The sequence below is a fragment of the Microcebus murinus genome, chromosome 6 (genome assembly GCF_040939455.1).
Source record: "Microcebus murinus isolate Inina chromosome 6, M.murinus_Inina_mat1.0, whole genome shotgun sequence".
Classification (NCBI taxonomy): domain Eukaryota; kingdom Metazoa; phylum Chordata; class Mammalia; order Primates; family Cheirogaleidae; genus Microcebus; species Microcebus murinus.
In genome coordinates, this window is record NC_134109.1 from 35,359,520 (window position 1) to 35,374,547 (window position 15,028).

Here is a 15,028-nt window from a genome sequence, read left to right on the forward strand (position 1 = left end):
TTTGGTGTGTCTGGTCATTCTTAAGCCAAAAGCACACCAAGAACCAAGAACAGACTACAAGCTGACAGAAGGAATATACCTCAACACAATAACGGCCATATATGGTAAACTCACAGCTAACATTATACCTGACAGTGAAAAACTAAAAGCCTTTCCTCTAAGATCTGAAACAAGATAAGAATGCCCTCTCTCATCGTTTCCATTCAACTGTAGGGGAGCAAAAAATCCCTTCCCTCCACCCTGCTAGGTTCCTTGGCTGCACCACAAATTAAATTAACATAAGACAGATCAACAGGAGAAAGACCATATGTATACACACATATGCACAGGGATCCCACACAATATAAGATTCAAAGAAGGGCCGGGTGATTGAGGCTTGTACAGCATCCTGAGCTACTGAGAGGAACAGGGCCTTGGGTATTCTGGGGGGTGGCGGTTGCAGAAGTGCTGGGAGAGTGGGAGGAAATGTGCGGTGTACAAAGGCTTTCTTGTTACGCAGATAAAGTCTCTTGGGTCATAAAAGTTGTCTGGAGCAGTTCTCAGAAGAGGTGAGAGTCTGTCAGGGTTGGTGTCAACCTGCAGTCTTTTCTGTGACTGGGTTGATAAGATTCCCAGGGAGGTGAGTCATGATAACTGAGTTCCTTTTGGAAGATCTGTCTGTCTCTGGGCGGGGGGGGGGCCTCGGAGAAAGCCTCTGCCTGCTTAGGCCGCTCCCCAAGGACCTTCAGTTCAAAGTAATCAACATAACAAAGCATCGTAGCTTAGGGTGGCATTTCCTGAACTCCTTCCTAGTATTGGAAGTCCTTGCCAGAGCAAGTAGGCAAGAAAAAGAAACCAAAGTTATCCAAATAGGAAAGTAAGAAGTGAAATTGTCACTGTTTGCTGTGACATGATCTTATGCGTAGAAAAACCCTAAAGAGTCCACCAAAAAAACTGTTAGAACTAATAAATGAAATACAGGAAAGTAGCAGAATACAAAATCAACACACATATATTAGTAGCATTTCTATACACTAACAATGAACTATTCAAAAAAGAAACCACAAGAACAATCCTATTCACAATAGCTACAGCCTCATTAAAAAGGCCTGGGGCGGCCGGGCGCTGTGGCTCACGCCTGTAATCCTAGCTCTTGGGAGGCCGAGGCGGGCGGATTGCTCAAGGTCAGGAGTTCGAAACCAGCCTGAGCAAGAGCGAGACCCCGTCTCTACTATAAATAGAAAGAAATTAATTGGCCAACTGATATATATATAAAAAATTAGCCGGGCATGGTGGCGCATGCCTGTAGTCCCAGCTACCCGGGAGGCTGAGGCAGAAGGATCACTCGAGCCCAGGAGTTTGAGGTTGCTGTGAGCTAGGCTGACGCCACGGCACTCACTCTAGCCTGGGCAACAAAGCGAGACTCTGTCTCAAAAAAAAAAAAAAAAAAAAGGCCTGGGGGGTTCTTTGGGGTCAGATCTGGATTCCAGTTCCCAGCTGCCACTTCCTCCCTGTGTCACTTAGGGCAAGTGGCTTCACTATTCTGAGTTTAAGTCACGTCACAAGTCACGTCACGTAACTTATCTGACGTTAAGTTACGTCACACTTAGTTACACGGTGGTGATGGTGATAATACCTTCTTACATGAGTATCGGGAAAAGCAGGAGATGGGTAAAGTGCTTACTTAACCCGATGCCAGGCACATGGCAACAGTAGATATTAGTTATTGTTGTTGTTATTGTGTGTTTAGTGCTGTATTGGGCAGTCAAGGGAGAGTAAAAAAGAGCAGAAATAGTCACTTATCACTGGGGCATATGTTCTCTCAAACCCCGCCCTGTCTCCTCTCTGACCACCCGAATCTGACTTATCCTCAGCAGCTTCTACGTGCAGTGGAAAGAGCCTGGATTTGTGCCTAGCTCTGTTGATGCCTGGCCTGTGCTTCTGCACATCTCCTAACTTCTCCAAGCCTCAGTTTCCTCCTCTGCAAGATGCAAATCATGATAGAGGCTCTGCTGACTTCATAAGGTTATGGTGAGGCTCGAATGTGAATATCTGTAAATTTCCTCCAAAAGCTATAAAGTACTTACAGAGCAAAAGTCAAACCCAATGTTATAGGCCTCACTCAAGTCCCACCTTCTCCCACTTTTTCTGTGAGAGAAATCCAACTCAAACTGTCTTAAGAGGAAAAAAAATGGGGGGGGGGGGTTACTAGCTCATGCAACTAAAAATCCAGGAGTGAATTCTAGAGTAGTTGGAGCCAGGTTCCCAAAAGGGGGTAATAAAATCTCTGATTTTCTCCTTCTCTCGGCTCTGCTCTCCTTTCTGTCGTCTGCACTGAGGCAAGGATGTCCACGAGCAGCTCTCAGCTTGAAACCTACCAGGTTAGTGACCCAAATAGAAACTGTCCACCTTTCTCTCCATAGTTTTAGCAGAAGTCCCAGAGATGAGTCTCAGTGGCCTCCCTTGGGCCATGTGCCTGTTGGTGGCCCTTCTACCTACTGTACACAGATTTGACTACTGTATTTTCTGGTAGGATGTAGGAACAAGAAGAGAGAGAGCCACACATAAAGTCTCAGACAGCAACCAGACATATCCTTGGTGCTCTGTGGCTGCATCCACACTTTCTATCCTTCCAACACTCAGCCAAGTGATATGGCTCAGGAGGATGAAAGCCTGGACCATGTTGAGAAGGGAGCCCTGCGATGGCTGAGAAACACAACTGAGAATGATAAAGGGAACAAGAACCCTATTTCCTGACTCATTAAAGCAAGAGAGTGCTTAATAAACATAATACTACTTGATGGTAAAGTTCTGACAAGGCCACCCACTTAATAACCACTATTGTGACTCTGATTCCTATTCCACTTAAGAATCTACCTGAGCCCTGGTCTTCAGCTGTGGTTAGTAGAGGTCATGTTGTTGGCTGCCTGAAGCAGGTTCTGTGCACAGGAGGGCAAATACCAACTGGGTGCACCAAGAAACCACAGGTATTTTGATCTAAGTCACAACATTTCAGCCTAATTCCACTTCCCTCCGGGGCCTGACTTCCTCTACCCCATTGCTACTTCCACCTCCTAGCACTTATCTCACGGTTTTGTCATATTTCAAAGGCTTTATTCATGCTTATTTCAGGAAACTTAAATAAGAGTGTACAGAGCCCCCATATCCTACTCTACCTCGTTGCAAGTCCTCATATCCTTTTCTAGGCATATATGTATACTATATGTGAGATTTTTAACTGGGATCTCACTGTTTCATAACGTATATTGGAAATACCTCTCAATGCCCATAGATAACCTTCCATGGCATTAATTTTAATAAATTCACATTGTTTTTCTATTGAGTGGATGTACCATAAATTATTTACCCAGTCTTCTATGGTTGGGTGGCTAGATTGTTTACACATGTTACTATTATAGTATTCTGTGGAGTCTTTTAAAAGTAAAATAGATGAATGAGCTTACCGTAGTGTTACAGCCTTACCAGAATCATTGCTTGCCACTCAGGAGGAAGCCAATACACTGAGACAGCAGGGGTTACAGCAGAAAAAGAGTTTAATATCACAGGAGCCATACGGGGAGATGGGAGGAATTTCTTAAATCCATCACCTGGAGAATTTGGGAGAAAGGGTTTTTAAAGTTAGTGGGCCAAGGACTAAGCAGTTGGCTCTGCTGATTGGCTGGGTTTGGGGCGGAACCTTAGTGGTATAGAAATTGTCTTCTTGTGCTGAGTCAGCTCCTAAGTGGGGGTTACAAGACCAGTTGAGTCAATTCCTTGGTATGGGCCACTGGTCTCAGTGGGTCCTCCAACCACTGGAATGCAGAGCCTGGGAGAGATCTCAAAAACTAGTTTTAGTTTCACAAGGGTGATGTTACCTATGGGAGTAATTAAGAAAGTTAAGCAACTTTATGACCATCAGCTATGTGAGTCCTGAGTAGCAATTATAGGAAAGCAAACTGGGGGACAATGGTTACATATATATTTTAACTATGCCCATACCTTTGCAGAGTTCAGGCCCTACCTCAGTTCCCATCTTGTGGACTTTTATTAATTTTATAAAGGGTGGTTTCAGTAGAGAGATATAATGGCCAAACAGGGTAGGAAAGATGGAGTATAGTACAGAAAACGGAGTGGGAGAGGAAAGAGCTGCTTTCAGAAAAACATTTCTGTGACATCATGTAGACCATACCTGGAATTTAAAAGTTTTTCTGGGCTCTGCTCCCAGCTTCATAGAGTCTTTGCTATTTGAATGACAAAAAACAGCTTTATCCATATGGGTATTATTGTGATGTAGTGGGGATGGGCAGGTCACTAATTCCTTTAGCTTTAATTGTACATGTTTCAGTTATCTATTACCAGGCAACAAATCACCCCAAAACTTAGTGTTTTGTTTTTTTTTGTTTGGTTGGTTTTTTGAGACAGAGTCTCACTCTGCTGCCCAAGCTAGAGTGCCGTGGCGTCAGCCTAGCTCACAGCAACCTCAAACTCCTGGGCTCAAGCGATCCTTCTGCCTCAGCCTCCTGAGCAGCTGGGACTACAAGCATACGCCACCATGCCCAGTTAATTTTTTCTCTATGTTTTTGTTGTCCAGCTAATTTATTTCTATTTTTAGTAGAGACGAGGTCTTGCTCTTGCTCAGGCTGGTCTTGAACTCCTGACCTCGAGCTATCCTCCCATTTTGGCCTTCCAGAGTGCTAGGATTACAGATGTGAGCCACCACGCCTGGCTTGGAGACCATTTTTCTAAGTGAAGTATCACAAGAATGGAAAAACAAACACGACATGTACTCAGTATTATATTGGAACTAATAGATCAACACTTGTACACATACGGAAGTAAAACTCAATGGAAATCAAGCAAGTGGGAGGGGAAAGGAGAGGATAGGTAAATTCATACCTAATGGGTACAATGTACATTATCTGGGTGATGGGCACACTTATAACTTTGACTCAAACTGTGAAAAAGCAATTCATATTACCAGAACATCTGTACCCCTATAATATTCTGAAATATAAATAAATAAATAAAAATGGCTTCACTTATGTGTCCTGCATCTCAGCACTTCTTCACATGGCCTATGTGGATAGTGTGGGCTTCCTCAACACACAGAAGTCACAGGGTAACCAGACTTCTTACATGGCAACAGCTGCCAAGTAGGACAAAATTGGAAGCTACTGATGTCTTAGGGCAATGCCTTAGAAGTCACATAGCGTTATTTCCGAAGCATTATGTTTGCTGAAGCCAATGTCAGGGTTAGTCTGGAATCAAAGCAAAAGGAAACAGACCACACCTCTGGATGGGAGGAGAGGCAAAGAATTTGAACACATCTTTAACCTACTATAGAAAATGAAGGACAAAAGGAATGTGGGATTCTTCTATAATAAAGACACATAGAACACTGTGGTGTCACAGCATTCTAAGTTCCAAGTGTGGACTCAACCAGCTACAAGAGAGATTTAAACACATTTATAGTCAACAATTTTGCCCCAGTTCTGAGCAATATACCAAAAGACCATTACAAAGGTGGCATGTGGAAAAATAGGATCCCTGGCAGAAATCGCCACCCAGGAGACAACAGTGACACCCATTGCAACCCACAGCCACCACCTACAGTGCTGGAGAAAGCCCCTGGGACTTCGATGTCTCAGCCCAACCCCTCTCTCTGCCATGGGGCTTCCCTTGGCCCTGGGCTCCAAGGAGGCACCTGCTTCTCCTTTTGGAGGCTTCACGCTCCTTACATACAGTAATTCTTTCCCAACTCTATGTTATATGAGTCTTGAGGTCTTTGCAAGAACATTTCTGCCAAAATATTTGTGACAAATAGTAGTTTGAAAGTGTGCTTCCTTAGACTGTCAAAAGAAAAGGTTTGGCTTGCCCCATGAAAATGGTGCATCTTCCATTTAAGAGTTAATGATATCTTTTCCATAGGAAGACTTTGAAAAAACTAAAATCTGTCCCACATCACTGGGCCCTAGAGGTCTGAGTGAATCATCCCAGATGAAGTGACCCTGGCTGTCCCCACCCCAGTTATTGTGACTGTGCAGGGAGTTTCTTGATCATACGCACTCCTATCTTAGAACCAGATTTATAGTTTCTTACAGGGTTCTCCAGGCACTGAGTATGGCCTAAATTTAATATCTAGTCATTTATTGCCTGATTCTCACTTAATTGCTAAAAGATGCTGTTATTTTATACATAGTTAGCTCCAAACCAAAGCCATTTGAAGGGTAGTATGTAGGCAAAGGAGCCACAAGCTGGGCAGGAGGTTGGATCCACTATAATCTATATACAACTTGAGGCCCATCTGTGGGGTCCACCTTCTCCACACGAATGTACAGATTGGCGTTTTGTTGTTGTTATTTTTGAGACAGGGTCTCCCTCTCTTGCCCTGGCTAGAGTGCCATGGCATCAGCCTAGCTCACAGCAACCTCCAACTCCTGGGCTCAAGCGATCCTCCTGCCTCAGCCTCCAGAGTAGCTGGAACTACAGGCATGCACCACCATGCCCAGCTAATTTTTTCTATATATTTTTAGTTGGCCAATTAATTTCTTTCTATTTATAGTAGAGACGGGGTCTTGCTCTTGCTCTTGCTCAGGCTGTTTTCAAACTTCTGACCTTGAGCAATCCTCCCGCTTCTGCCTCCCAGAGTGCTAGGATTACAGGTGTGAGCCACCACGTTTGGCCCAGACTGGCTTTTAAAAGGGCTTGGACTTAGTGTCTCTATTTCCACTCTAAACTGATCAGATAAGGGCTGACCATCTCTTAAATATTTAAATTTTCTTCTTCACAGCCTAGCCTGAAACCCCGTGCCTATTTGATTTGTATAACTCATGTCTGGTTGGCTTTGGTGAATTGAGGCAAGTATCTTTACAGAACTGAAAACGACTCCACCTTTTCCCTTCTCTAGGCCTCCCTCCAAGTACAAGCCAGTGTTCTAAAAGCTGGGGGTCAACAGATGCCCACTTCCAACGGGGAGGGGGCTCTACCTTGCCCATCCCTCTACCTTGCCCATCCCTTCTCTTGTTCTTGTTCCTAGACCCCTGGGAAGGAATCAAAACGTTATTTCATTCAATTGGAATCATTTATAAATAGCAGAACCACTTTCTGCTTCACTGCAGCTCATGATATTGAGATGAGTGAATTAAAGTGAACGGCTATTAGAGAAAGTAGGGGAGTGAATTTTAATGTAGCATATGGCAAACCATCCTTCAGAATCTTTTCACAGCATAGCCATTTTGTGGGCTTTGGGACTTGTATACCCGGTTCTTAGACAGGCCTGGCCATATGTAGGCGCAGAGGGTGCTGGGCCTCACAATGTTACCCCACCCCACCTCAACCACTGTTGTGGGAACCTGGAGTTCACAGGTTCTACGTATTGAACTTCATTCTGTGGCCCCCAGAGGAAGAAAGCACCCCCCGCTGGGGAGAGATGTCTGTCCTTGATAGAAAAGGCCCCTTCACCAGAGTAGTCAAAAAAAGTCTAGGAAGAAAGAGGTGTGTGTGTGAGAGAGAGACAGACAGACAGACAGACAGAATGAAGAACATGAATTCAGTTCTGTTTCCACATCTAGGCTCACTCTCAGCTCTCTGAGCTGGGTCAGCACAGCCTGCTGTGAACACACCATCCTTTCTCTCAGAAACCTGAAAGGAGTCACGACAGGCCTTTGACTGCACCCACTGGTCTGATCACTGTAACAACTGACTTTACCCCAACTTTATGTTTGGCCTCTTGTGACCCCCTGAGGGAGTAGTTGCACCTTACACACACACACACACACCCCTTCCTCACACTGCCCCAGTAAGGCAGCATTCTCCTGCTTTGGGAAGGGAGCTGTGAGGACCTAAGTACAAAACCATCAGAGTGAGGGAAAGAAAAGACTGGAAAGAAAATTCACTGGAAAGGACTGCGAGTCTGCAGATGGGGAACTTTTTATTTTGAAACAATTTCAGACTTACAGAAAAGCACAAAGTACTTTTTACAGAAAAATACAAAAAGGACAGAGAATTCCTGTATACCCTTCACCCCATTTGCTTCTCATTTTCCTTCGCTCTATATACTTTTCTTCTGAGCCATTTAACAATAAGTTGCAGGTAAGATCCCTTTTAACCCTAAATATTTGAGTATTTCCTGAAAAAAAAAAAAAAGAACATTCCCTTTCATAACCCCAATACATTATCAAAATCAGGAAGTTACTATTGATACACTAGTAGTATCTAAACTACACATTTTTTGGTGTAAAATTTCACCAATTTTCCTAATAAGATTCCTTATGGCAAAGCAGTAAAAAATTTTTTGATCCTAAATTCAATCCAAGCCCATACATTGTCACATTTCTTTAGGTTCCTTCAATTAGAATAGTTCTTCAGACTTTGTCTTTGATGACATAGACATTTTTGAAGAATATAAGCCATTTATTTAATAAGCTGTCCCTCCTTGAGTTTATCTGACGTGTCCTCACAATTAAATTCAGGTTATGCAGTTTTGGCAGGAATACCACAGAGGTGACATTGTGTCCTTCCTTGGGGCACACGTCAGGAGATGCGTGATATCCATCTGTCCCATCTATCCTCGTGATGTCAACTCTGATCACCTGTTCAGGTCAGTCTGTCAAGCCTCTTCACTATCAGGTTACTATTTTTCTTTTTGAAATTAATAAGTATTTTGCAAAGACATACTTTGAGGTTGTATAAATACACTGTTTCTCATCAAACTTCCACCCACTACTTTTTTTTTCCTGAAACAGGGTTTCCCTCTGTCACTCAGGCTGGAGTGGAGTGGTACAATCAGCCTCTAAGTGCTGGGCTCAAGGAATCCTCTTGCCTCAACTTCCTGAGTAGCTGGGACTCCAGGTGCACACCACCATCCCCAGATAATTTTTTATTTTTATTTTTTTAGAGATAGGGTCTTACTATGTTGCCCAGGCTGGTCTCCAACTCCGGGGCTCAAGCGAACCTCCTGCCTCAGCCTCCCAAAGTGCTAGGATTATAGGCCTGAGCCACCGTGCCTGGCCTTACCCACTACTTTTAACATTTATTGACAATTCTTGTCTGAATCACTTGTAATTACGAAGCTTGCTAAATGGTGACTTTCTAATTCCATTTCTTCTACATTTATTAGTTGGAATTTTATGTTAAGGAAGGGCTTTTTCTCTTTCTCCATTGGTTTGTTTATACCAGTATTTATTTATGTTTTCTTATTGTATTTAATAGATTAGAAACCACTACTACCATTTTCTCTTTTTTGAAGTTCAGATTGTCCCAGATTTGGCCAGTGAGAGCTCCTTCTAGCTGTCTCCTTTGTCCTTGTCCAGGCAGTGATTTTTTTTTTTTTTTTTTTTAAGAGATGGAGTCTTGCTATGTTGCCCAGGCTGAACTACAGTGGCTAGTCACAGATGTGATCATGGTGTGCTACAGCCTTGAACTCCTGGGCTCAAGTGATCCTCCCACTTTAGCTTCCTGAGTAGCCGGCACTACAGCGTGTGCCACTGTGCCCAGCCAGGGCTATTTTTGAGAGCAGATGCTCCAAATCTGTTGTCCAGATTAGTTTTCCAAATTATGAGATTTTAAATAGCATTTAGGAATCTTATTTTTAACATCATGACAAAATATACATTATAAACCCAATGAATTTTAGAGTTCCTATAGAATAACAAAATGTTTGTTTACATACATTTTATCGTCTTCCTAGATTCCAGACTCATTTCGCAAGTCCAGGCATGGCTCCCTCTCACTTCTCCCGGTCCTGACGTGGGACCTGTCCATCTCGCAGTGGACTTTCCGAGGATGTGGCAGGGGAGAGGGAAGAGTCAGAGACGTGGGGGAAGGCGAGAGGGAGGTGGGGAGGAAAAGGAAAAGGAAGAACTTGTCTCCTGTCCTCATTTGTTCAGACCGGTCTGGCACCTACAGCCTCCTCACGTCCCCCTGTCCCCTGCCCCGTCCAGAAAGCGAGCACACAGCTGCTGTTGGCATTCACGTCATGTCAGCAGAACGCAGGGTACTTTGTGTGTGGGGGGGGGGGTGTTTAGAAACAGTCACCTTCAGCTCAGAAAAGGGCTGGGAGATGATCTGGGTTGGATGGAAGGAACTCAGGTCCCCTCGCCACGGAAACACCACTGAGAGGATGTTAGAGAGAACACTCTGGGCTTGTGATGTCCCCACCACTCTCTGCACTGGGACCCGCTGCAGGCCGGAGGTGCTTCCGGCAGAATTGAGTGCTGGGGAAAGCCTGCGATAAATCTTCCCTGTCTTTACTAGCCAGGGGTTGCTATGGCAATAGGAATACACTGTAGGTTTTAAAAGATGTAATTTTCTGTGATTCACTGTATATTTTTAGCCATTTTTCTTCTTGTATTATCTCCCTGTGGCAATTGCCTATTAATGCTGGTCTGCACCAAGATTGAACTAAACGGTCCGTTCTCAGAAGTAATGAAAACCCTGGAGATCAGTAAATACAAGAGGGTTATGGCCCATGGACTTAAGAGTAACCTGGCAGAACAACCAGATTGGTTCAGGACATGGGTGAATTAGCATGGGTTGTGTCACATCTAAGGAAGAGAGTAAAGGAGAATGAAAGGCCCTAGAAATGTGGTGCTGGATTGCATGGAATAGGAAACTGAGTCATGGCACTCATGTGATCAGTATGCTCAAATGGCAGCCAGGGCAGGCCACACACATCAGAAGCAAGCAACCTGGGCAAGGGAAACCAGGACCTGGGTATCTGAACAGGGAACTGTAAAAGCACACTAACTTTTTCATTTAGCTCAAGTCTTGCTCTTGTTTGTCACCTTTTCCTCCTTTCTTTCTTCCTTCCTTGCTTTTATTTTACTTATTTTTTGCACCATAAAATTTTGGGAGGGACTGAGAGAAGGTGAACTTGGCTACTTGTTAATAGTTGTATCAGGAGTCCTTCCATTTCAGGCAACAAAAAACCCAACCTTAACTGCTTAAGCAGAAAGAACTTACCACCTCTAATAACTGAATGACTCACCAGGGGTGTGGGTTATTTCAGGCACAGATGTATTCGGGAGGCAAGATGACATCATCAACATCTGGGCTGTCTGTCACAACACTAAGTTCCATTGATGGTCTGGAGTTTGGGCTATAATAACATGAAACTCAGCTAACAGAGGTTTCAACAAAGTGCGGTTTGTTTTTTTTTCACACGAGAAGTCCAAAGAAAGGTTTATTTTTCTCCTATAACAAGTAGCCCAAAGTAGGCACCGATGGCATTACTATGTAGCATCTCAGTCGTCAAGAACTCAGCCTGTCTTCATTTCTGCCCCACTGTCTCCAGGGTCACAGGAGGACTGCTCCAGCTTCAGGCATTCAAAGCAGAGGGAAGAGACCAGCTGTCTCTGATTCTTATATCCAGAAAAGCAGTTCATCACCCCCAAATCCCCAGCTGACCTCTGCTTCCAGTTGATTGGTACATCAGTGCCACATGGCCACCTTAGCCATTAGAAGGCTAGGAAAGTATGTTTTTAGGTTTTTCTGGTCCCTACAGTGGAAGCAGCAGTTTTTGTTTGTTTATTTTAGTTTGGTTTAGATTTTGCCTACATAACAGTAAAGAATAGGCCATACCCAGGATTGTGAGATGGTTCTGCCATTTCATTGCAGGGTCTGATTGGATGCTTCATTATTGTCATGTCCTAGCCAAGAGGGGAGAAAGCAGAAGAGAGGGGCAAAAAATTCCCTTTTAAAGATGTGATGCAGAAGTTGCATTCATCACTTCTCTTCTGCTCACAACCTATTGGCCAGAATGTAGTCACATGATCACATCTAGCTGCAAGGGAGGCTGGGAAATGTAGTACTTGGGTAGTCATGCGCCCAGCTAAAACTTCAGAAGTTCTGTCACTATTATGAAGAAAGGGAGTAGTATCTGGGCACAATTAGCAATCTCTTCAAGAACAGTTACAGGAGAAAGGGTTTGAATGGGCGTTGAATTAGCCAGCCAAATATTTCTACTTCTGCCTCATCCTCAGAGAGGCTTACCTTTTTGGAGTTAAGATGGCTTCAGCATCAGCAGCCTTGCATTCTCCCTGCTCCAAGCTCATTAGTAAAAGGGCTCAACATCTTCATAGCTACCTCAGCCAGTCTCATTACAGCCCTTGGGTCACCTGCCCATAGTCAACTAAGGAGATGCAATGCTATGCTCTGATTGGTCATTTCTGAGTCACATGCTCCACCAAATCACCAAGACCTTTCTGGGCCTCATTTTGCTCATCTGTAAGATAGACATAGTAACAGAACCTGCCTCACAGGGTTGGCGGGAGCATACTGCTCAGCATTGTCCCCGTACACATTTTCACTTGGCCTGCTGACCAGACTCACCTTAACAATATCATTTCAAAAGACAAGACCTCTAAAAATCAAAATAAACATTATTGGATAGACAGCCTATATTCCATCTCCTAACACACTCCAAAGTAAAAATCTATATTAAGTACTTGCTAGGTCCCTGTCACTGTGCTAAGCACTTCACATACCTTCTATCAAAATTCTCAGAGTAATTCCATGAAAGAGATGTTTTCATTGTTTCCATTTACAGGTAAGGAAACAGCTCCTAGTCTAAGATTACAGCCAGCACAGGAACGGAGCCACAAAGCCAGGACCAACCTGGAACCCCCACTCTCTGCTCCCTCTTACTGTGTAAAAAATAAGTCAAAGCACACACTTATGGAATCATGCAAATCTTCCTGCTGATTGTGGTGGTAATGAGAGATCGCTACTCAGATCCCCCTTTGCCAGAGAACCTGCTGCCAGGAGTAGCAGGCTGACAGCCTCCAGCTGTGGCTCCTTTGGCATCCCCCTCCCTGGGCACCGCAGGTGTATTGCAGCCAGGCCGGTTCTGCCCAGGGGTAACTCCACAGGCTTCCCATCAGCCTGGCCGAGACTTTCTTGGAGCTATGCTGCAGTCTGAGGTTCTTCCTACCCAGCCCTCTTTCAAGCAAGGAAAATAATCCATTCAAAATTTTGGTGTTGGGAATATCTAATGTAGGCCAAAAAGTAGGCTCCTTTTCTAGGGAGAAAAGAGAGGCTCCTTGTCTAAGCAAGTTTCTGCATATAGGGGAAAACAGCAGTCATTTCTGATCTTAAAAGTGTAGACACCCAGCTGCATTGGGTGTGTTGGGGGAGAAGGTGGGAAGGGGCTGAAACTGGCCTGAAGTTAATCCACAGGGTGGCAGGTAGATTTCAGCCATTCTCATTCTTCATCCAGAAGCTTCCAACACTACTTAGATGAGGAATTGATTCATTACAGAAAGAGCAAAGACTGCTATTTAACTCAGCCAAAGGGAGAACATGATCAATTGGGCAAAACGTACTGGCTTTAGACAAGGATCTCCAAACTGAAGTGGGATTACTCTTGCTGGCCCTGGGAACACAAACCATGTGTTCCCAGGTACAAGTTCCCAGCCCCAAGTACTCCGCCCCACCCCACCCCACCTTAAGGCTTATCTAGAGATCACTAACTAGTACCACAGGGTAGATGTGTCCTACAAACATGTTTTATTTGGTCCCCATGATTGTTTCTATAAAACTATTGGTTGACAAGTTTTATCAATTGAGATATTTCACATAAAAAAATCTAGAGTTCTTGCTTCTCTTGAAAACTCAGAAAATCTGACAATACTTCTTAAATACAGCCTTTCTGCTTCAGGCAGAGCCAGAATCTCTACTGCTCTCCTGTTACACCTGCTGGCCCTGACGTCATTTGAGTTCATGACACCAGGCTGAAACTGTGCAGGACAATAAACCTGCTAGATTTTGAGCACTCAGAATCAGATCATGAGGGCTAGATCGCATTTGGCTGAAGTTAACTGTGGGCTCTTTTTTTTTTTTTTTTTTTTTTTTTTTTGAGACAGAGTCTCACTTTTGTTGCCCAGGCTAGAGTGAGTGCCGTGGCGTCAGCCTAGCTCACAGCAACCTCAAACTCCTGGGCTCAAGCGATCCTTCTGTCTCAGCCTCCCAAGTAGCTGGGACTACAGGCATGCGCCACCATGCCCGGCTAATTTTTTCTATATATATTAGTTGGCCAATTAGTTTCTTTCTATTTATAGTAGAGACGGGGTCTTGCTCTTGCTCAGGCTGGTTTCGAACTCCTGACCTCGAGCAATCCGCCCGCCTCGGCCTCCCAGAGAGCTAGGATTACAGGCGTGAGCCACCGCGCCCGGCCTAACTGTGGGCTCTTTAAGAAAAATGAGTTACTAAGCAAATTCATAGCATACACAGGATTTCAAGAGGGAATTTGTTTAAAAAGTAGTCTTCAAGCACTCAGGCAGGAATGACAGGCATTATTAGCACAGCTGGAAAGTTTGTCAGCACTAACAGATGGGGGACAGGTGGTGGCCAGAGACAGAGACCCTGGGTTGGAAGAGGTGGAAATTCTGACCTGGCTTTGCCCTTACTAGATGTATGACCTTGAACATTTCTTTCACTTTCAGATCAGGTACCTGGTGTTGCAACAATACTAAGTAAGAGCTAATATCTACTTCCTGCATATTACAAGCAAAACAATGTATTAAGTGCTTTGTATGTGTCCTCTCTTTTCATTTCACACCAAGCCCTGAGGTCAAAGACTAGTATTAATAACATCCCCAATGCACAGGCAGGTTTTGTGACCTGTCCAAAGCCAGAGAGTCAGTAAGGGATGGAACCAGGATTTGAAACCCAGACACTCTGAATCTGGAGCTGACACGTGTACCTCCTACACTGTGATGCGTACACCTGCACAGAGTTGTCGAAAGAACCAAGCAAGACCACAGAGGCCAAGTGCTCTTTGTAAACTGTAAGTGCTACAGGAATGTTTCCTATCATCATTTGAGTGCTACAATTTTTTTAATTGATGCTTTACCTAAAAATCACCAATTCAGTTTGGCCCCTTCCTAATTCATTCAAATAATTCTTTTTGTTATTGTTAAGTCTCTTAATTTTGTTTTTGGTTGTTTATTATTATTATTATTTCAAAATACTAAGGGGGTACAAATGTTTTTGTTATATGGATACATTGTATAATGCTGAAGTCAGGGCTTTCAGTGTGCCTATCACCAGA

The 15,028-nt window shown here is 44.0% G+C and overlaps 1 long non-coding RNA gene across 1 annotated transcript; it reads left to right on the forward strand.

Moving 5' to 3' along the window:
• The first annotated feature begins 8,454 nt into the window (after window positions 1-8,454).
• LOC105878377 (uncharacterized) lies at window positions 8,455-14,503 on the forward strand. The gene is made up of 3 exons (XR_002223467.2): window positions 8,455-8,578; window positions 8,724-8,829; window positions 14,421-14,503. It is a non-coding gene; the product is annotated as an uncharacterized LOC105878377 (long non-coding RNA).
• The last annotated feature ends 525 nt before the right edge of the window (window positions 14,504-15,028 follow it).